We start from the raw sequence: 22,309 nt of genomic DNA, 5'->3' as shown, positions 1-22,309 counted from the left end.
TCTGTTACCCAGAATCCCTTGCAAACGTAAAAAATTGACAAAAAAAAAACACATTTTCCCCACATTTCTGTGATGGAAAGTTCTGGAATCTGCGGGGATCCACAAATTTCCACCCACCCTGATTTCCCCAAAGTCCTACGAGAAAAATGATACCTCACTTGTGCGGGTCGGCCTAGTGCCCACAACAGGAAACGGCGCAAAATGCAACGTGGTCACACCTCAATTTTGCAGTGAAAAATTACCCTTTTTTGACAAAGTGACGAGCTGTAGTTTTTGAACCCTAGCCCTGCCGGCACCTAGGGAAACCTATCAAACCTATACATTTTTGAAAACTAGACACCCAGGGGAATCCAGGATGGGGTGACTTGACTGCCTCCCACCATGGTATGTTACCCAGAATCCCTTGAAAACATAAAGAATTGACAAAAAAAACACATTTTCCCCACATTTCTGTGATGGAAAGTTCTGGAAACTGCGTGGATCCACAAATTTCCACCCACCCCGCGTTCCCCAAAGTCCTATGAGAAAAATGGTACCTCACTTGTGCGGGTCGGCCTAGTGCCCGTGACTGGAAACGGCACAAAACGCAACGTGGTCACACCTCAATTTTGCAGTGAAAAATGACCCTTTTTTCGCAAAGTGACTAGCTGTAGTTTTTTAACCCTAGCCTTGCCGGCAGCTAGGGAAACCTAGCAAACCTATACATTTTTGAAAACTAGACACCCAGGGGAATCCAGGATGGTGTGACTTGACTGCCTCCCACCATGGTCTGTTACCCAGAATCCCTTGCAAACGTAAAAAATTGACAAAAAAAACACATTTCCCCCACATTTCTGTGATGGAAAGTTCTGGAATCTTCGGGGATCCACAAATTTCCACCCACCCCGCGTTCCCCAAAGTCCTATGAGAAAAATGGTACCTCACTTGTGCGGGTCGGCCTAGTGCCCGCGACAGGAAACGGCGCAAAACGCATCGTGTTCACACCTCAATTTTGCAGTGAAAAATAACCCTTTTTTGGCAAAGTGACTAGCTGTAGTTTTTGAACCCTAGCCCTGCCGGCACCTAGGGAAACCTAGCAAACCTATACAATTTTGAAAACTAGACACCCAGGGGAATCCAGGATGGGGTGACTTGACTGCCTCCCACCATGGTCTGTTACCCAGAATCCCTTGCAAACGTAAAAAATTGACAAAAAAAACACATTTTCCCCACAGCGTTCCCCAAAGTCCCACGAGAAAAATGGTACCTCACTTGTGCGGGTCGGCCTAGTTCCCGCGACAGGAAACGGCGCAAAACGCAACGTGGTCACACCTCAATTTTGCAGTGAAAAATGACCCTTTTTTGGCAAAGTGACAAGCTGTAGTTTTTGAACCCTAGCCCTACCGGCACCTAGGGAAACCTAGCAAACCTATATATTTTTGAAAACTAGACACCCAGGGGAATCCAGGATGGGGTGACTTGACTGCCTCCCACCATGGTATGTTACCCAGAATCCCTTGCAAACGTAAAAAATTGACAAAAAAAACACACTTTCCCCACATTTCTGTGATGGAAAGTTCTGGAATCTGCGGGGATCCACAAATTTCCACCCACCCCGCGTTCCCCAAAGTCCTACGAGAAAAATGGTACCTCACTTGTGCGATTCGGCCTAGTGCCCGCGACAGGAAACAGCGCAAAATGCAACGGGGTCACACCTCAATTTTGCAGTGAAAAATTACCATTTTTTGACAAAGTGACGAGCTGTAGTTCTTGAACCCTAGCCCTGCCGGCCCCTAGGGAAACCTAGCAAAACTATACATTTTGAAAACTAGACACCCAGGGGAATCCAGGATGGGGTGACTTGACTTCCTCCCACCATGGTATGTTACCCAGAATCCCTTGCAAACGTAAAGAATTGACAAAAAAAGCACATTTTCCCCACATTTCTGTGATGGAAAGTTCTGGAATCTGCGTGGATCCACAAATTTCCACCCACCCCGCGATCCCCAAAGTCCTACGAGAAAAATGGTACCTCACTTGTGCGGGTCGGCCTAGTGCCCGCGACAGGAATCGGCGCAAAACGCAACGTGGTCACACCTCAATTTTGCAGTGAAAAATGACACTTTTTTGGCAAAGTGACAAGCTGTAGTTTTTGAGCCCTAGCCCTGCCGGCACCTAGGGAAACCTAGCAAACCTATACATTTTTGAAAACTAGACACCCAGGGGAATCCAGGATGGGGTGACTTGACTGCCTCCCACCATGGTCTGTTACCTAGAATCCCTTGCAAACGTAAAAAATTGACCAAAAAAAACACATTTTCCCCACATTTCTATGATGGAAAGGTCTGGTATCTGCGCGGATCCACAAATTTCCACCCACCCCGTGTTCCCGAAAGTCATACGAGAAAAATGGTACCTCACTTGTGCGGGTCAGCCTAGTGCCCGCGACAGGAAACGGCGCAAAACGCATCGTGGTCACACCTCAATTTTGCAGTGAAAAATAACCCTTTTTTGGCAAAGTGACTAGCTGTAGTTTTTTAACCCTAGCCCTGCCGGCACCTAGGGAAACCTAGCAAACCTATACATTTTTTAAAACTAGACACCCAGGGGAATCCAGGATGGGGTGACTTGACGGCCTCACACCATGGTCTGTTACCCAGAATCCCTTGCAAACGTAAAAAATTGACAAAAAAAACACATTTTCCCCACATTTCTGTGATAGAAAGTTCTGGAATCTGCACGGATCCACAAATTTCCACCCACCCTGCGTTCCCCAAAGTCCTACGAGAAAAATGGTACCTCACTTGTGCGGGTCGGCCTAGTGCCCGCGACAGGAAACGGCGCAAATTGCAACGTGGTCACACCTCAATTTTGCAGTGAAAAATTACCCTTTTTTGGCAAAGTGACGAGCTGTAGTTTTTGAACCCTAGCCCTGCCGGCACCTAGGGAAACCTATTAAGCCTATACATTTTTGAAAACTAGACACCCAGGGGAATCCAGGATGGGGTGACTTGACTGCCTCCCACCGTGGTCTGTTACCCAGAATCCCTTGCAAACGTAAAAAATTGACAAAAAAAACACATTTTCCCCACATTTCTGTGATGGAAAGTTCTGGAATCTGCGCGAATTCACAAAGTTCCACCCACCCCGTGTTCCCCAAAGTCCTACGAGAAAAATGGTATCTCACTTGTGCGGGTCGGCCTAGTGCCCGCGACAGGAAACGGCACAAAACGCAACGTGGTCACACCTCAATTTTGTAGTGAAAAATTACCCTTTTTTGGCAAAGTGACGAGCTGTAGTTATTGAACCCTAGCCCTACCGGCACCTAGGGAAACCTAGCAAACCTATACATTTTTGAAAACTAGACACCCAGGGGAATCCAGGATGGGGTGACTTGACTGCCTCCCACCATGGTCTGTTACCCAGAATCCCTTGCAAACGTAAGAAATTGACAAAAAAAACACATTTTCCCCACATTTCTGTGATGGAAAGTTCTGGAATCTGCGTGGATCCACAAATTTCCACCCACCCCGCGTTCCCCAAAGTCCTACGAGAAAAAAGGTACCTCGCTTGTGCGGGTCGGCCTAGTGCCCGCTACAGGAAACAGCGCAAAATGCACCATGGTCACACCTCAATTTTGCAGTGAAAAATTACCCTTTTTTGACAAAGTGACGAGCTGTAGTTTTTGAACCCTAGCCCTGCCGGCACCTAGGGAAACCTAGCAAACCTATACATTTTTGAAAACTAGACACCCAGGGGAATCCAGGATGGGGTGACTTGCCTGCCTCCCACCATGATCTGTTACCCAGAATCCCTTGCAAACGTAAAAAATTGACAAAAAAAAAACACATTTTCCCCACATTTCTGTGATGGAAAGTTCTGGAATCTGCGGGGATCCACAAATTTCCACCCACCCTGATTTCCCCAAAGTCCTACGAGAAAAATGATACCTCACTTGTGCGGGTCGGCCTAGTGCCCACAACAGGAAACGGCGCAAAATGCAACGTGGTCACACCTCAATTTTGCAGTGAAAAATTACCCTTTTTTGACAAAGTGACGAGCTGTAGTTTTTGAACCCTAGCCCTGCCGGCACCTAGGGAAACCTATCAAACCTATACATTTTTGAAAACTAGACACCCAGGGGAATCCAGGATGGGGTGACTTGACTGCCTCCCACCATGGTATGTTACCCAGAATCCCTTGAAAACATAAAGAATTGACAAAAAAAACACATTTTCCCCACATTTCTGTGATGGAAAGTTCTGGAAACTGCGTGGATCCACAAATTTCCACCCACCCCGCGTTCCCCAAAGTCCTATGAGAAAAATGGTACCTCACTTGTGCGGGTCGGCCTAGTGCCCGTGACTGGAAACGGCACAAAACGCAACGTGGTCACACCTCAATTTTGCAGTGAAAAATGACCCTTTTTTCGCAAAGTGACTAGCTGTAGTTTTTTAACCCTAGCCTTGCCGGCAGCTAGGGAAACCTAGCAAACCTATACATTTTTGAAAACTAGACACCCAGGGGAATCCAGGATGGTGTGACTTGACTGCCTCCCACCATGGTCTGTTACCCAGAATCACTTGCAAACGTAAAAAATTGACAAAAAAACCCCATTTTCCCCACATTTCTGTGATGGAAAGTTCTGGAACCTGCGCGGATCCACAAATTTCTGCCCACCCCGTGTTCCCCAAAGTCCTACGAGAAAAATGGTACCTCACTTGTGCGGGTCGGCATAGTGCCTGCGACAGGCAATGGCGCAAAACGCAACGTGGTCACACCTCAATTTTGTAGTGAAAAATGACCCTTTTTTGGCAAAGTGACGAGCTGTAGTTATTGAACCCTAGCCCTACCGGCACCTATGGAAACCTAGCAAACCTATACATTTTTGAAAACTAGACATCCAGGGGAATCCAGGATGGGGTGACTTGACTGCCTCCCACCATGGTATGTTACCCAGAATCCCTTGCAAACAAAGAATTGACAAAAAAAAACACATTTTCCCCACATTTCTGTGATGGAAAGTTCTGGAATCTGCGTGGATCCACAAATTTCCACCCACCCCGCGTTCGCCAAAGTCCTACGAGAAAAATGGTACCTCACTTGTGCGGGTCGGACTAGTGCCCGTGACAGGAAACGGCACAAAACGCAACGTGTTCACACCTCAATTTTGCAGTGAAAAATTACCCTTTTTTGGCAAAGTGACGAGCTGTTGTTTTTGAACCCTAGCCCTGCCGGCACCTAGGGAAACCTAGCAAACCTATACAATTTTGAAAACTAGACACCCAGGGGAATCCAGGATGGGGTGACTTGACTGCCTCCCACCATGGTCTGTTACCCAGAATCCCTTGCAAACGTAAAAAATTGACAAAAAAAAAACCATTTTCCCCACATTTCTGTGATGGAAAGTTCTGGAATCTGCGCGGATCCACAAATTTCCACCCACCCCGCGTTCCCCAAAATCCTACGAGAAAAATGGTACCTCACTTGTGCGGGTCGGCCTAGTGCCCGCGACAGGAAACGGCGCAAAACGCAACGTGGTCATACCTCAATTTTGCAGTGAAAAATTACCCTTTTTTGGCAAAGTGACAAGCTGTAGTTTTTGAACCCTAGGCCTGCAGGCACCTAGGGAAACCTAGCAAACCTATACATTTTTTTAAACTAGACACCCAGGGGAATCCAGGATGGGGTGACTTGACTGCCTCCCACCATGGTCTGTTACCCAGAATCACTTGCAAACGTAAAAAATTGACAAAAAAAACACATTTTCCCCACAGCGTTCCCCAAAGTCCCACGAGAAAAATGGTACATCACTTGTGCGTGTCGGCCTAGTGCCCGCGACAGGAAACGGCGCAAAACGCAACGTGGTCACACCTCAATTTTGCAGTGAAAAATGACCCTTTTTTGGCAAAGTGACAAGCTGTAGTTTTTGAACCCTAGCCTTGCCGGCAGCTAGGGAAACCTAGCAAACCTATACATTTTTGAAAACTAGACACCCAGGGGAATCCAGGATGGTGTGACTTGACTGCCTCCCACCATGGTCTGTTACCCAGAATCACTTGCAAACGTAAAAAATTGACAAAAAAACCCCATTTTCCCCACATTTCTGTGATGGAAAGTTCTGGAACCTGCGCGGATCCACAAATTTCCGCCCACCCCGTGTTCCCCAAAGTCCTACGAGAAAAATGGTACCTCACTTGTGCGGGTCGGCCTAGTGCCCGCGACAGGAAACGGCGCAAAATGCAACGGGGTCACACCTCAATTTTGAAGTGAAAAATGACCCTTTTTTGGCAAAGTGACGAGCTGTAGTTTTTGAGCCCTAGCCCTGCCGGCACCTAGGGAAACCTAGAAAACCTATACATTTTTGAAAACTAGACACCCAGGGGAATCCAGGATGGGGTGACTTGACGGCCTCCCACCATGGTCTGTTACCCAGAATCCCTTGCAAACGTAAAAAATTGACAAAAAAAAACACATTTTCCCCACATTTCTGTGATGGAAAGTTCAGGAATCTGCGGGGATCCACAAATTTCCACCCACCCCGCGTTCCCCAAAGTCCTACGAGAAAAATGGTACCTCACTTGTGCGGGTCGGCCTAGTGCCCGCGACAGGAAACGGCGCAAAACGCAACGTGGTCATCCCTCAATTTTGCAGTGAAAAATGACCCTTTTTTGGCAAAGTGACAAGCTGTAGTTTTTTAACCCTAGGCCTGCCGGCACCTAGGGAAACCTAGCAAACCTATACATTTTTGAAAACTAGACACCCAGGGGAATCCAGGATGGGGTGACTTAACTGCCTCCCACCATGGTCTGTTACCCAGAATCCCTTGCAAACGTAATAAATTGACAAAAAAAACACATTTTCCCGACATTTCTGTGATGGAAAGTTCTGAAATCTGCGGGGATCCACAAATTTCCACCCACCCCGCGTTCCCCAAAGCCCTACGAGAAAAATGGTACCTCACTTGTTTGGGTCGGCCTAGTGCCCGCGACAGGAAACGGCGCAAAATGCAACATGGTCACACCTCAATTTTGCAGTGAAAAATTACCCTTTTTTGACAAAGTGACGAGCTGTAGTTTTTGAACCCTAGCCCTGCCGGCACCTAGGGAAACCTAGCAAACCTATACATTTTTGAAAACTAGACACCCAGGGGAATCCAGGATGGGGTGACTTGACTGCCTCCCACCATGGTATGTTACCCAGAATCCCTTGCAAACAAAGAATTGACAAAAAAAAACACATTTTCCCCACATTTCTGTGATGGAAAGTTCTGGAATCTGCGTGGATCCACAAATTTCCACCCACCCCACGTTCCCCAAAGTCCTACGAGAAAAATGGTACCTCACTTGTGCGGGTCGGACTAGTGCCCGTGACAGGAAACGGCACAAAACGCAACGTGTTCACACCTCAATTTTGCAGTGAAAAATTACCCTTTTTTGGCAAAGTGACGAGCTGTAGTTATTGAACCCTAGCCCTACCGGCACCTAGGGAAACCTATCAAACCTATACATTTTTAAAAACTAGACATCCAGGGGAATCCAGGATGGGGTGACTTGACTGCCTCCCACCATGGTCTGTTACCCAGAATCCCTTGCAAACGTAAAAAATTGACAAAAAAACACATTTTCCCCACATTTCTGTGATGGAAAGTTCTGGAATCTTCAGGGATCCACAAATTTCCACCCACCCCGGGTTCCCCAAAGTCCTACGAGAAAAATGGTACCTCACTTGTGCGGGTCGGCCTAGTGCCCGCGACAGGAAACGGCGCAAAACGCATCGTGTTCACACCTCAATTTTGCAGTGAAAAATAACCCTTTTTTGGCAAAGTGACTAGCTGTAGTTTTTTAACCCTAGCCCTGCCGGCACCTAGGGAAACCTAGCAAACCTATACAATTTTGAAAACTAGACACCCAGGAGAATCCAGGATGGGGTGATTTGACTGCCTCCCACCATGGTCTGTTACCCAGAATCCCTTGCAAACGTAAAAAATTGACAAAAAAACACATTTTCCCCACATTTCTGTGATGGAAAGTTCTGGAATCTGTGCGGATCCACAAATTTCCACCCACCCCGCGTTCCCCAAAGTCCTACGAGAAAAATGGTACCTCACTTGTGCGGGTCGGCCTAGTGCCCGCGACAGGAAACGGCGCAAAACGCAACGTGGTCATACCTCAATTTTGCAGTGAAAAATGACCCTTTTTTGGCAAAGTGACAAGCTGTCGTTTTTGAACCCTAGGCCTGCAGGCACCTAGGGAAACCTAGCAAACCTATACATTTTTTAAAACTAGACACCCAGGGGAATCCAGGATGGGGTGACTTGACTGCCTCCCACCATGGTCTGTTACCCAGAATCCCTTGCAAACGTAAACAATTGACAAAAAAAACACATTTTCCCCACAGCGTTCCCCAAAGTCCCACGAGAAAAATGGTACATCACTTGTGCGGGTCGGCCTAGTGCCCGCGACAGGAAACGGCGCAAAACACAACGTGGTCACACCTCAATTTTGCAGTGAAAAATGACCATTTTTTGGCAAAGTGACAAGTTGTAGTTTTTTAACCCTAGCCTTGCCGGCAGCTAGGGAAACCTAGCAAACCTATACATTTTTAAAAACTGGACACCCAGGGGAATCCAGGATGGTGTGACTTGAATGCCTCCCACCATGGTCTGTTACCCAGAATCACTTGCAAACGTAAAAAATTGACAAAAAAACCCCATTTTCCCCACATTTCTGTGATGGAAAGTTCTGGAACCTGCGTGGATCCACAAATTTCCACCCACCCCGTGTTCCCCAAAGTCCTACGAGAAAAATGGTACCTCACTTGTGCGGGTCGGCCTAGTGCCCGCGACAGGAAACGGCGCAAAATGCAACGGGGTCACACCTCAATTTTGCAGTGAAAAATGACCCTTTTTTGGCAAAGTGACGAGCTGAAGTTTTTGAGCCCTAGCCCTGCCGGCACCTAGGGAAACCTAGAAAACCTATACATTTTTGAAAACTAGACACCCAGGGGAATCCAGGATGGGGTGACTTGACGGCCTCCCACCATGGTCTGTTACCCAGAATCCCTTGCAAAACGTAAAAAATTGACAAAAAAAAACACATTTTCCCCACATTTCTGTGATGGAAAGTTCAGGAATCTGCGGGGATCCACAAATTTCCACCCACCCCGCGTTCCCCAAAGTCCTACGAGAAAAATGGTACCTCACTTGTGCGGGTCGGCCTAGTGCCCGCGACAGGAAACGGCGCAAAACGCAACGTGGTCATCCCTCAATTTTGCAGTGAAAAATGACCCTTTTTTGGCAAAGTGACAAGCTGTAGTTTTTTAACCCTAGGCCTGCCGGCACCTAGGGAAACCTAGCAAACCTATACATTTTTGAAAACTAGACACCCAGGGGAATCCAGTATGGGGTGACTTAACTGCCTCCCACCAAGGTCTGTTACCCAGAATCCCTTGCAAACGTAATAAACTGATAAAAAAACACATTTTCCCGACATTTCTGTGATGGAAAGTTCTGGAATCTGCGGGGATCCACAAATTTCCACCCACCCCGCGTTCCCCAAAGTCCTACGAGAAAAATGGTACCTCACTTGTTTGGGTCGGCCTAGTGCCCGCGACAGGAAACGGCGCAAAATGCAACATGGTCACACCTCAATTTTGCAGTGAAAAATTACCCTTTTTTGACAAAGTGACGAGCTGTAGTTTTTGAACCCTAGCCCTGCCGGCACCTAGGGAAACCTAGCAAACCTATACATTTTTGAAAACTAGACACCCAGGGGAATCCAGGATGGGGTGACTTGACTGCCTCCCACCATGGTATGTTACCCAGAATCCCTTGCAAACAAAGAATTGACAAAAAAAACACATTTTCCCCACATTTCTGTGATGGAAAGTTCTGGAATCTGCGTGGATCCACAAATTTCCACCCACCCCGCGTTCCCCAAAGTCCTACGAGAAAAATGGTACCTCACTTGTGCGGGTCGGACTAGTGCCCGTGACAGGAAACGGCACAAAACGCAACGTGTTCACACCTCAATTTTGCAGTGAAAAATTACCCTTTTTTGGCAAAGTGACGAGCTGTAGTTATTGAACCCTAGCCCTACCGGCACCTAGGGAAACCTAGCAAACCTATACATTTTTAAAAACTAGACATCCAGGGGAATCCAGGATGGGGTGACTTGCCTGCCTCCCACCATGGTCTGTTACCCAGAATCCCTTGCAAACGTAAAAAATTGACCAAAAAAACACATTTTCCCCACATTTCTGTGATGGAAAGTTCTGGAATCTTCGGGGATCCACAAATTTCCACCCACCCCGCGTTCCCCAAAGTCCTATGAGAAAAATGGTACCTCACTTGTGCGGGTCGGCCTAGTGCCCGCGACAGGAAACGGCGCAAAACGCATTGTGTTCACACCTCAATTTTGCAGTGAAAAATAACCCTTTTTTGGCAAAGTGACTAGCTGTAGTTTTTGAACCCTAGCCCTGCCGGCACCTAGGGAAATGTTGGACTTGGCCCTTCTGGCAGGTTCACCCCTGGACTTTTTGGCTTTTTATTGGTGACTTGGTATGGTGATTGTTTGGTCTCTGCGCACTTTCCCTGTGTCCCAGGGTAAAGTGCGTGCGTGCTCTGAGTGCATGTGGTGAGATAGGCCTGCCCTCCCATAGGAATGCATGGGGAATGTATGTGTCCCTAGTAGTTCCTGATGCGTGGGGTGTGCAGGCCCGAGTTTGGTATGTGCGGACTCGTGGGAGTGGATGCTGCGCGATGATGTGTGCGGCGTGCATGTACCTAGTGTGGAAGTGCCACTTCTAGAAGTGGGCACTTCTGTGTGCAGTGTGTCTGTCGCGTGATTGGCTGGTCGTGTGATGTGACGGGCTAGGGATTCCCCAGAGTCAGGATGAGTCACCCAGTGGTGAATGGGGAGATCAGCAGCTAGATGGGTGGGAGGAGTACACCTGGGTCCTGAATAGGACAGGGTTTTCCACACACAATGCTGGCCCCGCCCCCTGTGGTGCGACTGACGACCCTAGCCCTGTCAGTGAATAGAGTGAGGGGCTGAGCACATCAAGGGTGCTCCCCAACCAGCTGCGACTGGTTTTCCCCCTCACCCTGAACCCAGAACAAAGGGTTTGCCTGTATAAAAATGGGGCTGTGTCCCCACAGAAACTGTTCTCTGCCAGGATCTTACCTGAGGGGGGCTGCTGCTGCCGCTGGACCAGAGGACCGCCACTTGGACTACCTCCCTGCCTGGAGGCCCAGTGAGCTGGCTCTGGGTCCAGCCTTGCCCCCACCCCTGCCCTGCTGCATGCAGGGAAGAACTTTGCTTGGATTCTGCTGAAAGCACTGGGAGCGCTTTATTGCCCCCCTAAAAACACCAGGAAGTGACTTTCTTTCCCTCATAGCGCTGGGAGCGCTGGATGTGTTCCCCTAAGCGCCTGCAAGCGCTTTCCTGCTCCCCGAAGCGCCTGGGAGCGCTTTCAGTTGCCTTATAGCGCCAGGAGCGCTTTATGTGGGCCCCGAAGCGCCTGAGAGCGCTTTCACTGGCGTCATAGCGCTAGGAGCGCTTTATTCTTGAAAGCCGGTGCCCACCCGGCATTTGCCCCAGCTTCGTGGATCGTAAGGCCTCCTGGCAGGTGCCCACCCTGCCAGGGACATTGCAGTAACTGAAAGCGGGTGCCCACCCCGCGAGATAGTGTTTTATAATCGAGGGAGCCTACCCCTCTTGCTGCCCGAAAGTTGGAATCACCGTCGCGGCCCGGGCTTACCGGAAGTGAGGCGGGCTGGCGGGCGGGCCTCCGGGACGACCGGAACTGAGGAGAGGAGGGCGGGAGCCTACCCCGCCTCCTACGGAGCGACGCGGTCGCAGCCAAGTCTTAGGAGCCGGAGATCCAGGCGGGAGCCCACCCCGCGCTGGACCGTGAGGAGAGCGCGGCCGGAGCTTGTGTGGAGGGGGGCGCGAGGCACGTTATCGGTGCCTGCCCCCTCCGCGGTTCAGGAAAAGCCTGGGAAGCCTTCTTCCCCCCCCCCCCCAGCAGAGAGAGAGAGACGACGCGGGAGTCCCCTGCAGACAGCCCGGTGAGTGTTTAAGAGGGCTGGGGGACTCCGCGCATGTGCTGGGGGTGCGGGGGCAGAATCAGAGCCCCGTGGCTCCAACGTGTACAGGGCATCCTGGTGCTCAGAGCGCCCAGAGCGCTCCAACGAACGGGGCCAATTTGTTCAGAGCCGTGAAGGCTCCAACGACTGGGCACGTTGTCCTCGAGCCTAGAAGGCTCCCACGTACTCGGGGCCATTGTTGTAGTTTCTGAGCGCGTGGCGCTCCAACGACGGGGCAAGGTTTGCGAGAGCCCATCGAGGCTCCACCTAAAGGGGGCACCAGTTGTTTCGTGACGGGGCGGCCCCAGATGGCAGCGGGTCGCTCCCCCCTTGCCCCACAGTAACTATTAGGGCCACGAAGGCTCTAGGGGGCATTTGGTGCATTTAGAGCCACGAGGCTCCAACCCCTGCCATATTTGTTTAGGAAGGCACGGTGGTGCCCCAGTATTTCACCAGTTGCCCAGCACTTAGTGGGCAACTGCTACGTGTAGGTTGTGCTTTGTGCGCCCTGGTCTGCGCAGCCTGCGCAGTCGCGCCCTGACTTTGCTGGGACATAGGGCGTCCTAGCCCCGAGAAGGCCAGTTGGCCTAGGGACTGCCACAGATAGTGGCTAATGTGAGTTTTTGCGCCATTGTTCCTTTCCTGCACCTCTGAATGTTATGCATCATGTGTTTATGTGCTTAGACCCCTACAGGTATTGTGATACTTAGGTGGTTGTTTTCTCCCTAACACAGGTGGTGCTAGTGAGGTCCTGATTCCCTGCGCAATATTTTCCTAAGGTGGTTAGGGTTGCGTAGGTGGTACTTTCTGGTTACCAGTAGTTACTGGTTGTGTGCTACATGTTATTTTGAACTACAGTATTATTCCTTTGTTCTAAGTGCTAATTCCTGACAGTGGTCCATGTGGCCCTGTCCCCTGTATATATAATCCCTTGTAAATTCTGCCCGTGCCTGGTGGCACATTGTAGAGTGTGTGTTTTTATCTAATGTGTTGTGTATAATACAAAGGTTATTTTTATAGAATACCTTGTGTGGAGTTTCCTTTGTGGTGGGCCTTGGGTGTTGTTGCTGGGTGCGCGCGTAAACGCTTTACACATCGCCTCAGGGATAAGCCTGTCTGCTCGTGCCAAGTTACCAAGGGGGTGAGCAGGGGTTATCTTTGGCATGTAACTCCCCAGCCCTGACTAGAGTGGTGGTTTCTGCCTGGCTTTGGCGCAAGCCTCAGCCAACCAGAAATCGCCATTTCTAACAGGAAACCTAGCAAACCTATACAATTTTGAAAACTAGACACCCAGGGGAATCCAGGATGGGGTGACTTGACTGCCTCCCACCATGGTCTGTTACCCAGAATCCCTTGCAAACGTAAAAAATTGACAAAAAAAACACATTTTCCCCACATTTCTGTGATGGAAAGTTCTGGAATCTGCGCGGATCCACAAATTTCCACCCACCCCGCGTTCCCCAAAGTCCTACGAGAAAAATGGTACCTCACTTGTGCGGGTCGGCCTAGTGCCCGCGACAGGAAACGGCGCAAAACGCGACGTGGTCATACCTCAATTTTGCAGTGAAAAATGACCCTTTTTTGGCAAAGTGACAAGCTGCAGTTTTTTAACCCTAGGCCTGCCGGCACCTAGGGAAACCTAGCAAACCTATACAATTTTTAAAACTAGACACCCAGGGGAATCCAGGATGGGGTGACTTGACTGCCTCCCACCATGGTCTGTTACCCAGAATCCCTTGCAAACGTAAAAAATTGACAAAAAAAACACATTTTCCCCACAGCGTTCCCCAAAGTCCCACGAGAAAAATGGTACCTCACTTGTGCGGGTCGGCCTAGTTCCCGCGACAGGAAACGGCGCAAAACGCAACGTGGTCACACCTCAATTTTGCAGTGAAAAATGACCCTTTTTTGGCAAAGTGACAAGCTGTAGTTTTTGAACCCTAGCCCTACCGGCACCTAGGGAAACCTAGCAAACCTATATATTTTTGAAAACTAGACACCCAGGGGAATCCAGGATGGGGTGACTTGACTGCCTCCCACCATGGTATGTTACCCAGAATCCCTTGCAAACGTAAAAAATTGACAAAAAAACCACACTTTCCCCACATTTCTGTGATGGAAAGTTCTGGAATCTGCGGGGATCCACAAATTTCCACCCACCCCGCGTTCCCCAAAGTCCTACGACAAAAATGGTACCTCACTTGTGTGAGTCGGCCTAGTGCCCGCGACAGGAAACAGCGCAAAATGCAACGGGGTCACACCTCAATTTTGCAGTGAAAAATTACCATTTTTTGACAAAGTGACGAGCTGTAGTTCTTGAACCCTAGCCCTGCCGGCCCCTAGGGAAACCTAGCAAAACTATACATTTTGAAAACTAGACACCCAGGGGAATCCAGGATGGGGTGACTTGACTTCCTCCCACCATGGTATGTTACCCAGAATCCCTTGCAAACGTAAAGAATTGACAAAAAAAGCACATTTTCCCCACATTTCTGTGATGGAAAGTTCTGGAATCTGCGTGGATCCACAAATTTCCACCCACCCCGCGATCCCCAAAGTCCTACGAGCAAAATGGTACCTCACTTGTGCGGGTCGGCCTAGTGCCCGCGACAGGTATCGGCGCAAAACGCAACGTGGTCACACCTCAATTTTGCAGTGAAAAATGACACTTTTTTGGCAAAGTGACAAGCTGTAGTTTTTGAGCCCTAGCCCTGCCGGCACCTAGGGAAACCTAGCAAACCTATACATTTTTGAAAGCTAGACACCCAGGGGAATCCAGGATGGGGTGACTTGACTGCCTCCCACCATGGTCTGTTACCTAGAATCCCTTGCAAACGTAAAAAATTGACCAAAAAAAACACATTTTCCCCACATTTCTATGATGGAAAGGTCTGGAATCTGCGCGGATCCACAAATTTCCACCCACCCCGTGTTCCCCAAAGTCCTACGAGAAAAATGGTACCTCACTTGTGCGGGTCAGCCTAGTGCCCGCGACAGGAAACGGCGCAAAACGCATCGTGGTCACACCTCAATTTTGCAGTGAAAAATAACCCTTTTTTGGCAAAGTGACTAGCTGTAGTTTTTTAACCCTAGCCCTGCCGGCACCTAGGGAAACCTAGCAAACCTATACATTTTTGAAAACTAGACACCCAGGGGAATCCAGGATGGGGTGACTTGACGGCCTCCCACCATGGTCTGTTACCCAGAATCCCTTGCAAACGTAAGAAATTGACAGAAAAAACACATTTTCCCCACATTTCTGTGATGGAAAGTTCTGGAATCTGCGTGGATCCACAAATTTCCACCCACCCCGCGATCCCCAAAGTCCTACAAGAAAAATGGTATCTCACTTGTGCGGGTCGGCCTAGTGCCCGCGACAGGAAACGGCACAAAACGCAACGTGGTCACACCTCAATTTTGTAGTGAAAAATGACCCTTTTTTGGCAAAGTGACGAGCTGTAGTTATTGAACCCTAGCCCTACCGGCACCTAGGGAAACCTAGCAAACCTATACATTTTTGAAAACTAGACACCCAGGGGAATCCAGGATGGGGTGACTTGACTGCCTCCCACCATGGTCTGTTACCCAGAATCCCTTGCAAACGTAAGAAATTGACAAAAAAAACACATTTTCCCCACATTTCTGTGATGGAAAGTTCTGGAATCTGCGTGGATCCACAAATTTCCACTCACCCCGCGTTCCCCAAAGTCCTACGAGAAAAATGGTACCTCGCTTGTGCGGGTCGGCCTAGTGCCCGCGACAGGAAACAGCGCAAAATGCACCATGGTCACACCTCAATTTTGCAGTGAAAAATTACCCTTTTTTGACAAAGTGACGAGCTGTAGTTTTTGAACCCTAGCCCTGCCGGCACCTAGGGAAACCTAGCAAACCTATACATTTTTGAAAACTAGACACCCAGGGGAATCCAGGATGGGGTGACTTGCCTGCCTCCCACCATGATCTGTTACCCAGAATCCCTTGCAAACGTAAAAAATTGACAAAAAAAAACACATTTTCCCCACATTTCTGTGATGGAAAGTTCTGGAATCTGCGGGGATCCACAAATTTCCACCCACCCTGCTTTCCCCAAAGTCCTACGAGAAAAATGGTACCTCACTTGTGCGGGTCGGCCTAGTGCACGCGACAGGAAACGGCGCAAAATGCAACGTGGTCACACCTCAATTTTGCAGTGAAAAATTACTCTTTTTTGACAAAGTGACGAGCTGTAGTTTTTGAACCCTAGCCCTGCCGGCACCTAGGGAAACCTATCAAACCTATACATTTTTGAAAACTAGACACCCAGGGGAATCCAGGATGGGGTGACTTGACTGCCTCCCACCATGGTATGTTACCCAGAATCCCTTGAAAACATAAAGAATTGACAAGAAAAACACATTTTCCCCACATTTCTGTGACGGAAAGTTCTGGAAACTGCGTGGATCCACAAATTTCCACCCACCCCGCGTTCCCCAAAGTCCTACGAGAAAAATGGTACCTCACTTGTGCGGGTCGGCCTAGTGCCCGCGACTGGAAACGGCACAAAACGCAACGTGGTCACACCTCAATTTTGCAGTGAAAAATGACCCTTTTTTCGCAAAGTGACTAGCTGTAGTTTTTTAACCCTAGCCTTGCCGGCAGCTAGGGAAACCTAGCAAACCTATACATTTTTGAAAACTAGACACCCAGGGAAATCCAGGATGGTGTGACTTGACTGCCTCCCACCATGGTCTGTTACCCAGAATCACTTGCAAACGTAAAAAATTGACAAAAAAACCCCATTTTCCCCACATTTCTGTGATGGAAAGTTCTGGAACCTGTGCGGATCCACAAATTTCCGCCCACCCCGTGTTCCCCAAAGTCCTACGAGAAAAATGGTACCTCACTTGTGCGGGTCGGCATAGTGCCCGCGACAGGCAATGGCGCAAAACGCAACGTGGTCACACCTCAATTTTGTAGTGAAAAATGACCCTTTTTTGGCAAAGTGACGAGCTGTAGTTATTGAACCCTAGCCCTACCGGCACCTAGGGAAACCTAGCAAACCTATACATTTTTGAAAAGTAGACATCCAGGGGAATCCAGGATGGGGTGACTTGACTGCCTCCCACCATGGTCTGTTACCCAGAATCCCTTGCAAACATAAGAAATTGACATAAAAAACACATTTTCCCCACATTTCTGTGATGGAAAGTTCAGGAATCTGCGCGGATCCACAAATTTCCACCCACACCGCGTTCCCCAAAGTCCTACGAGAAAAATGGTACCTCACTTGTGCGGGTCGGCCTAGTGCCCGCGACAGGAAACGGCGCAAAACGCAACGTGGTCATACCTCAATTTTGCAGTGAAAAATGACCCTTTTTTGGCAAAGTGACAAGCTGTAGTTTTTGAACCCTAGGCCTGCCGGCACCTAGGGAAACCTAGCAAACCTATATATTTTTGAAAACTAGACACCCAGGGGAATCCAGGATGGGGTGACTTGACTGCCTCCCACCATGGTCTGTTACCCAGAATCCCTTGCAAACATAAAAAATTGACAAAAAAAACACATTTTCCCCACATTTCTGTGATGGAAAGTTCTGGAATCTGCGGGGATCCACAACTTTCCACCCACCCCGCGTTCCCCAAAGTCCTACAAGAAAAATGGTACCTCACTTGTGTGGGTCGGCCTAGTGCCCGCGACAGGAAACGGCACAAAATGCAACGTGGTCACACCTCAATTTTGCAGTGAAAAATTACCCTTTTTTGACAAAGTGACGAGCTGTAGTTTTTGAACCCTAGCCCTGCCGGCACCTAGGGAAAGCTAGCAAACCTATACATTTTTGAAAACTAGACACCCAGGGGAATCCAGGATGGGGTGACTTGACTGCCTCCCACCAAGGTCTGTTACCCAGAATCCCTTGCAAACGTAAGAAATTGACAAAAAAAACACATTTTCCCCACATTTCTGTGATGGAAAGTTCTGGAATCTGCGTGGATCCACAAATTTCCACCCACCCCGCGTTCCCCAAAGTCCTACGAGAAAAATGGTACCTCGCTTGTGCGGGTCGGCCTAGTGCCCGCGACAGGAAACAGCGCAAAATGCACCATGGTCACACCTCAATTTTGCAGTGAAAAATTACCCTTTTTTGACAAAGTGACGAGCTGTCGTTTTTGAACCCTAGCCCTGCCGGCACCTAGGGAAACCTAGCAAACCTATACATTTTTGAAAACTAGACACCCAGGGGAATCCAGGATGGGGTGACTTGCCTGCCTCCCAGCATGATCTGTTACCCAGAATCCCTTGCAAACGTAAAAAATTGACAAAAAAAAACACATTTTCCCCACATTTCTGTGATGGAAAGTTCTGGAATCTGCGGGGATCCACAAATTTCCACCCACCCTGCTTTCCCCAAAGTCCTACGAGAAAAATGGTACCTCACTTGTGCGGGTCGGCCTAGTGCACGCGACAGGAAACGGCGCAAAATGCAACGTGGTCACACCTCAATTTTGCAGTGAAAAATTACCCTTTTTTGACAAAGTGACGAGCTGTAGTTTTTGAACCCTAGCCCTGCCGGCACCTAGGGAAACCTATCAAACCTATACATTTTTGAAAACTAGACACCCAGGGGAATCCAGGATGGGGTGACTTGACTGCCTCCCACCATGGTATGTTACCCAGAATCCCTTGAAAACATAAAGAATTGACAAGAAAAACACATTTTCCCCACATTTCTGTGATGGAAAGTTCTGGAAACTGCGTGGATCCACAAATTTCCACCCACCCCGCGTTCCCCAAAGTCCTACGAGAAAAATGGTACCTCACTTGTGCGGGTCGGCCTAGTGCCCGCGACTGGAAACGGCACAAAACGCAACGTGGTCACACCTCAATTTTGCAGTGAAAAATTACCCTTTTTTCGCAAAGTGACTAGCTGTAGTTTTTTAACCCTAGCCTTGCCGGCAGCTAGGGAAACCTAGCAAACCTATACATTTTTGAAAACTAGACACCCAGGGGAATCCAGGATGGTGTGACTTGACTGCCTCCCACCATGGTCTGTTACCCAGAATCACTTGCAAACGTAAAAAATTGACAAAAAAAACCCATTTTCCCCACATTTCTGTGATGGAAAGTTCTGGAACCTGCGCGGATCCACAAATTTCCGCCCACCCCGTGTTCCCCAAAGTCCTACGAGAAAAATGGTACCTCACTTGTGCGGGTCGGCATAGTGCCCGCGACAGGCAATGGCGCAAAACGCAACGTGGTCACACCTCAATTTTGTAGTGAAAAATGACCCTTTTTTGGCAAAGTGACGAGCTGTAGTTATTGAACCCTAGCCCTACCGGCACCTAGGGAAACCTAGCAAACCTATACATTTTTGAAAACTAGACATCCAGGGGAATCCAGGATGGGGTGACTTGACTGCCTCCCACCATGGTCTGTTACCCAGAATCCCTTGCAAACGTAAGAAATTGACAGAAAAAACACATTTTCCCCACATTTCTGTGATGGAAAGTTCAGGAATCTGCGCGGATCCACAAATTTCCACCCACACCGCGTTCCCCAAAGTCCTACGAGAAAAATGGTACCTCACTTGTGCGGGTCGGCCTGGTGCCCGCGACAGGAAACGGCGCAAAACGCAACGTGGTCATCCCTCAATTTTGCAGTGAAAAATGACCCTTTTTTGGCAAAGTGACAAGCTGTAGTTTTTTAACCCTAGGCCTGCCGGCACCTAGGGAAACCTAGCAAACCTATATATTTTTGAAAACTAGACACCCAGGGGAATCCAGGATGGGGTGACTTGACTGCCTCCCACCATGGTCTGTTACCCAGAATCCCTTGCAAACGTAAAAAATTGACAAAAAAAACACATTTTCCCCACATTTCTGTGATGGAAAGTTCTGGAATCTGCGGGGATCCACAACTTTCCACCCACCCCGCGTTCCCCAAAGTCCTACAAGAAAAATGGTACCTCACTTGTGTGGGTCGGCCTAGTGCCCGCGACAGGAAACGGCGCAAAATGCAACGTGGTCACACCTCAATTTTGCAGTGAAAAATTACCCTTTTTTGACAAAGTGACGAGCTGTAGTTTTTGAACCCTAGCCCTGCCGGCACCTAGGGAAAGCTAGCAAACCTATACATTTTTGAAAACTAGACACCCAGGGGAATCCAGGATGGGGTGACTTGACTGCCTCCCACCATGGTCTGTTACCCAGAATCCCTTGCAAACGTAAAAAATTGACAAAAAAAACACATTTTCCCCACATTTCTGTGATGGAAAGTTCTGCAATCTGCGGGGATCCACACATTTCCACCCACCCCGCGTTCCCCAAAGTCCTACGAGAAAAATGGTACCTCACTTGTGCGGGTCGGCCTAGTGCCCGCGACAGGAAACGGCGCAAAATGCAACGTGGTCACACCTCAATTTTGCAGTGAAAAATTACCCTTTTTTAACAAAGTGACGAGCTGTAGTTTTTGAACCCTAGCCCTGCCGGCACCTAGGGAAACCTAGCAAACCTATACATTTTTGAAAACTAGACACCCAGGGGAATCCAGGATGGGGTGACTTGACTGCCTCCCACCATGGTCTGTTACCTAGAATCCCTTGCAAACGTAAAAAATAGACAAAAAAACCACATTTTCCCCATATTTCTGTGATGGAAAGTTCTGGAATCTGCGTGGATCCACAAATTTCCACCCACCCCGCGTTCCCCAAAGTCCTAAGAGAAAAATGGTACCTCGCTTGTGCGGGTCGGCCTAGTGCCCGCGACAGGAAACGGCGCAAAATGCACCGTGGTCACACCTCAATTTTGCAGTGAAAAATTACCCTTTTTTGACAAAGTGACGAGCTGTCGTTTTTGAACCCTAGCCCTGCCGGCACCTAGAGAAACCTAGCAAACCTATACATTTTTGAAACCTAGACACCCAGGGGAATCCAGGATGGGGTGACTTGACTGCCTCCCACCATGGTCTGTTACCCAGAATCCCTTGCAAACGTAAAAAATTGACAAAAAAAACACATTTTCCCCACATTTCTGTGATGGAAAGTTCTGGAATCTACGCAGATCCACAAATTTCCACCCACCCCACGTTCCCCAAAGTCCCACGAGAAAAATGGTACCTCACTTGTGCGGGTCGGCCTAGTGCCCGCGACAGGAAACGGCGCAAAACGCAACGTGGTCACACCTCAATTTTGCAGTGAAAAATGACCCTTTTTTGGCAAAGTGACAAGCTGTAGTTTTTGAACCCTAGCCCTGCCGGCACCTAGGGAAACCTAGCAAACCTATACATTTTTGAAAACTAGACACCCAGGGGAATCCAGGATGGGGTGACTTGACTGCCTCCCACCATGGTCTGTTACCTAGAATCCCTTGCAAACGTAAAAAATAGACAAAAAAAACACATTTTCCCCATATTTCTGTGATGGAAAGTTCTGGAATCTGCGTGGATCCACAAATTTCCACCCACCCCGCGTTCCCCAAAGTCCTAAGAGAAAAATGGTACCTCGCTTGTGCGGGTCGGCCTAGTGCCCGCGACAGGAAACGGCGCAAAATGCACCGTGGTCACACCTCAATTTTGCAGTGAAAAATTACCCTTTTTTGACAAAGTGACGAGCTGTAGTTTTTGAACCCTAGCCCTGCCGGCACCTAGAGAAACCTAGCAAACCTATACATTTTTGAAACCTAGACACCCAGGGGAATCCAGGATGGGGTGACTTGACTGCCTCCCACCATGGTCTGTTACCCAGAATCCCTTGCAAACGTAAAAAATTGACAAAAAAAACACATTTTCCCCACATTTCTGTGATGGAAAGTTCTGGAATCTACGCAGATCCACAAATTTCCACCCACCCCACGTTCCCCAACGTCCCACGAGAAAAATGGTACCTCACTTGTGCGGGTCGGCCTAGTGCCCGCGACAGGAAACGGCGCAAAACGCAACGTGGTCACACCTCAATTTTGCAGTGAAAAATGACCCTTTTTTGGCAAAGTGACAAGCTGTAGTTTTTGAACCCTAGCCCTGCCGGCACCTAGGGAAACATAGCAAACCTATACATTTTTTAAAACTAGACACCCAGGGGAATCCAGGATGGGGTGACTTGACTGCCTCCCACCATGGTCTGTTACCCAGAATCCCTTGCAAACGTAAAAAATTGACAAAAAAAAACACACTTTCCCCACATTTCTTTGATGGAAAGTTCTGGAATCTGTGGGGATCCACAAATTTCCACCCACCCCGTGTTCCCCAAAGTCCTTCGAGAAAAATGG

Source organism: Triturus cristatus, chromosome 1_1, assembly GCF_964204655.1.
Source record: "Triturus cristatus chromosome 1_1, aTriCri1.1, whole genome shotgun sequence".
In the NCBI taxonomy this organism is placed as follows: Eukaryota; Metazoa; Chordata; class Amphibia; order Caudata; family Salamandridae; genus Triturus; species Triturus cristatus.
Note: the sequence above shows the minus strand (reverse complement) of the source record.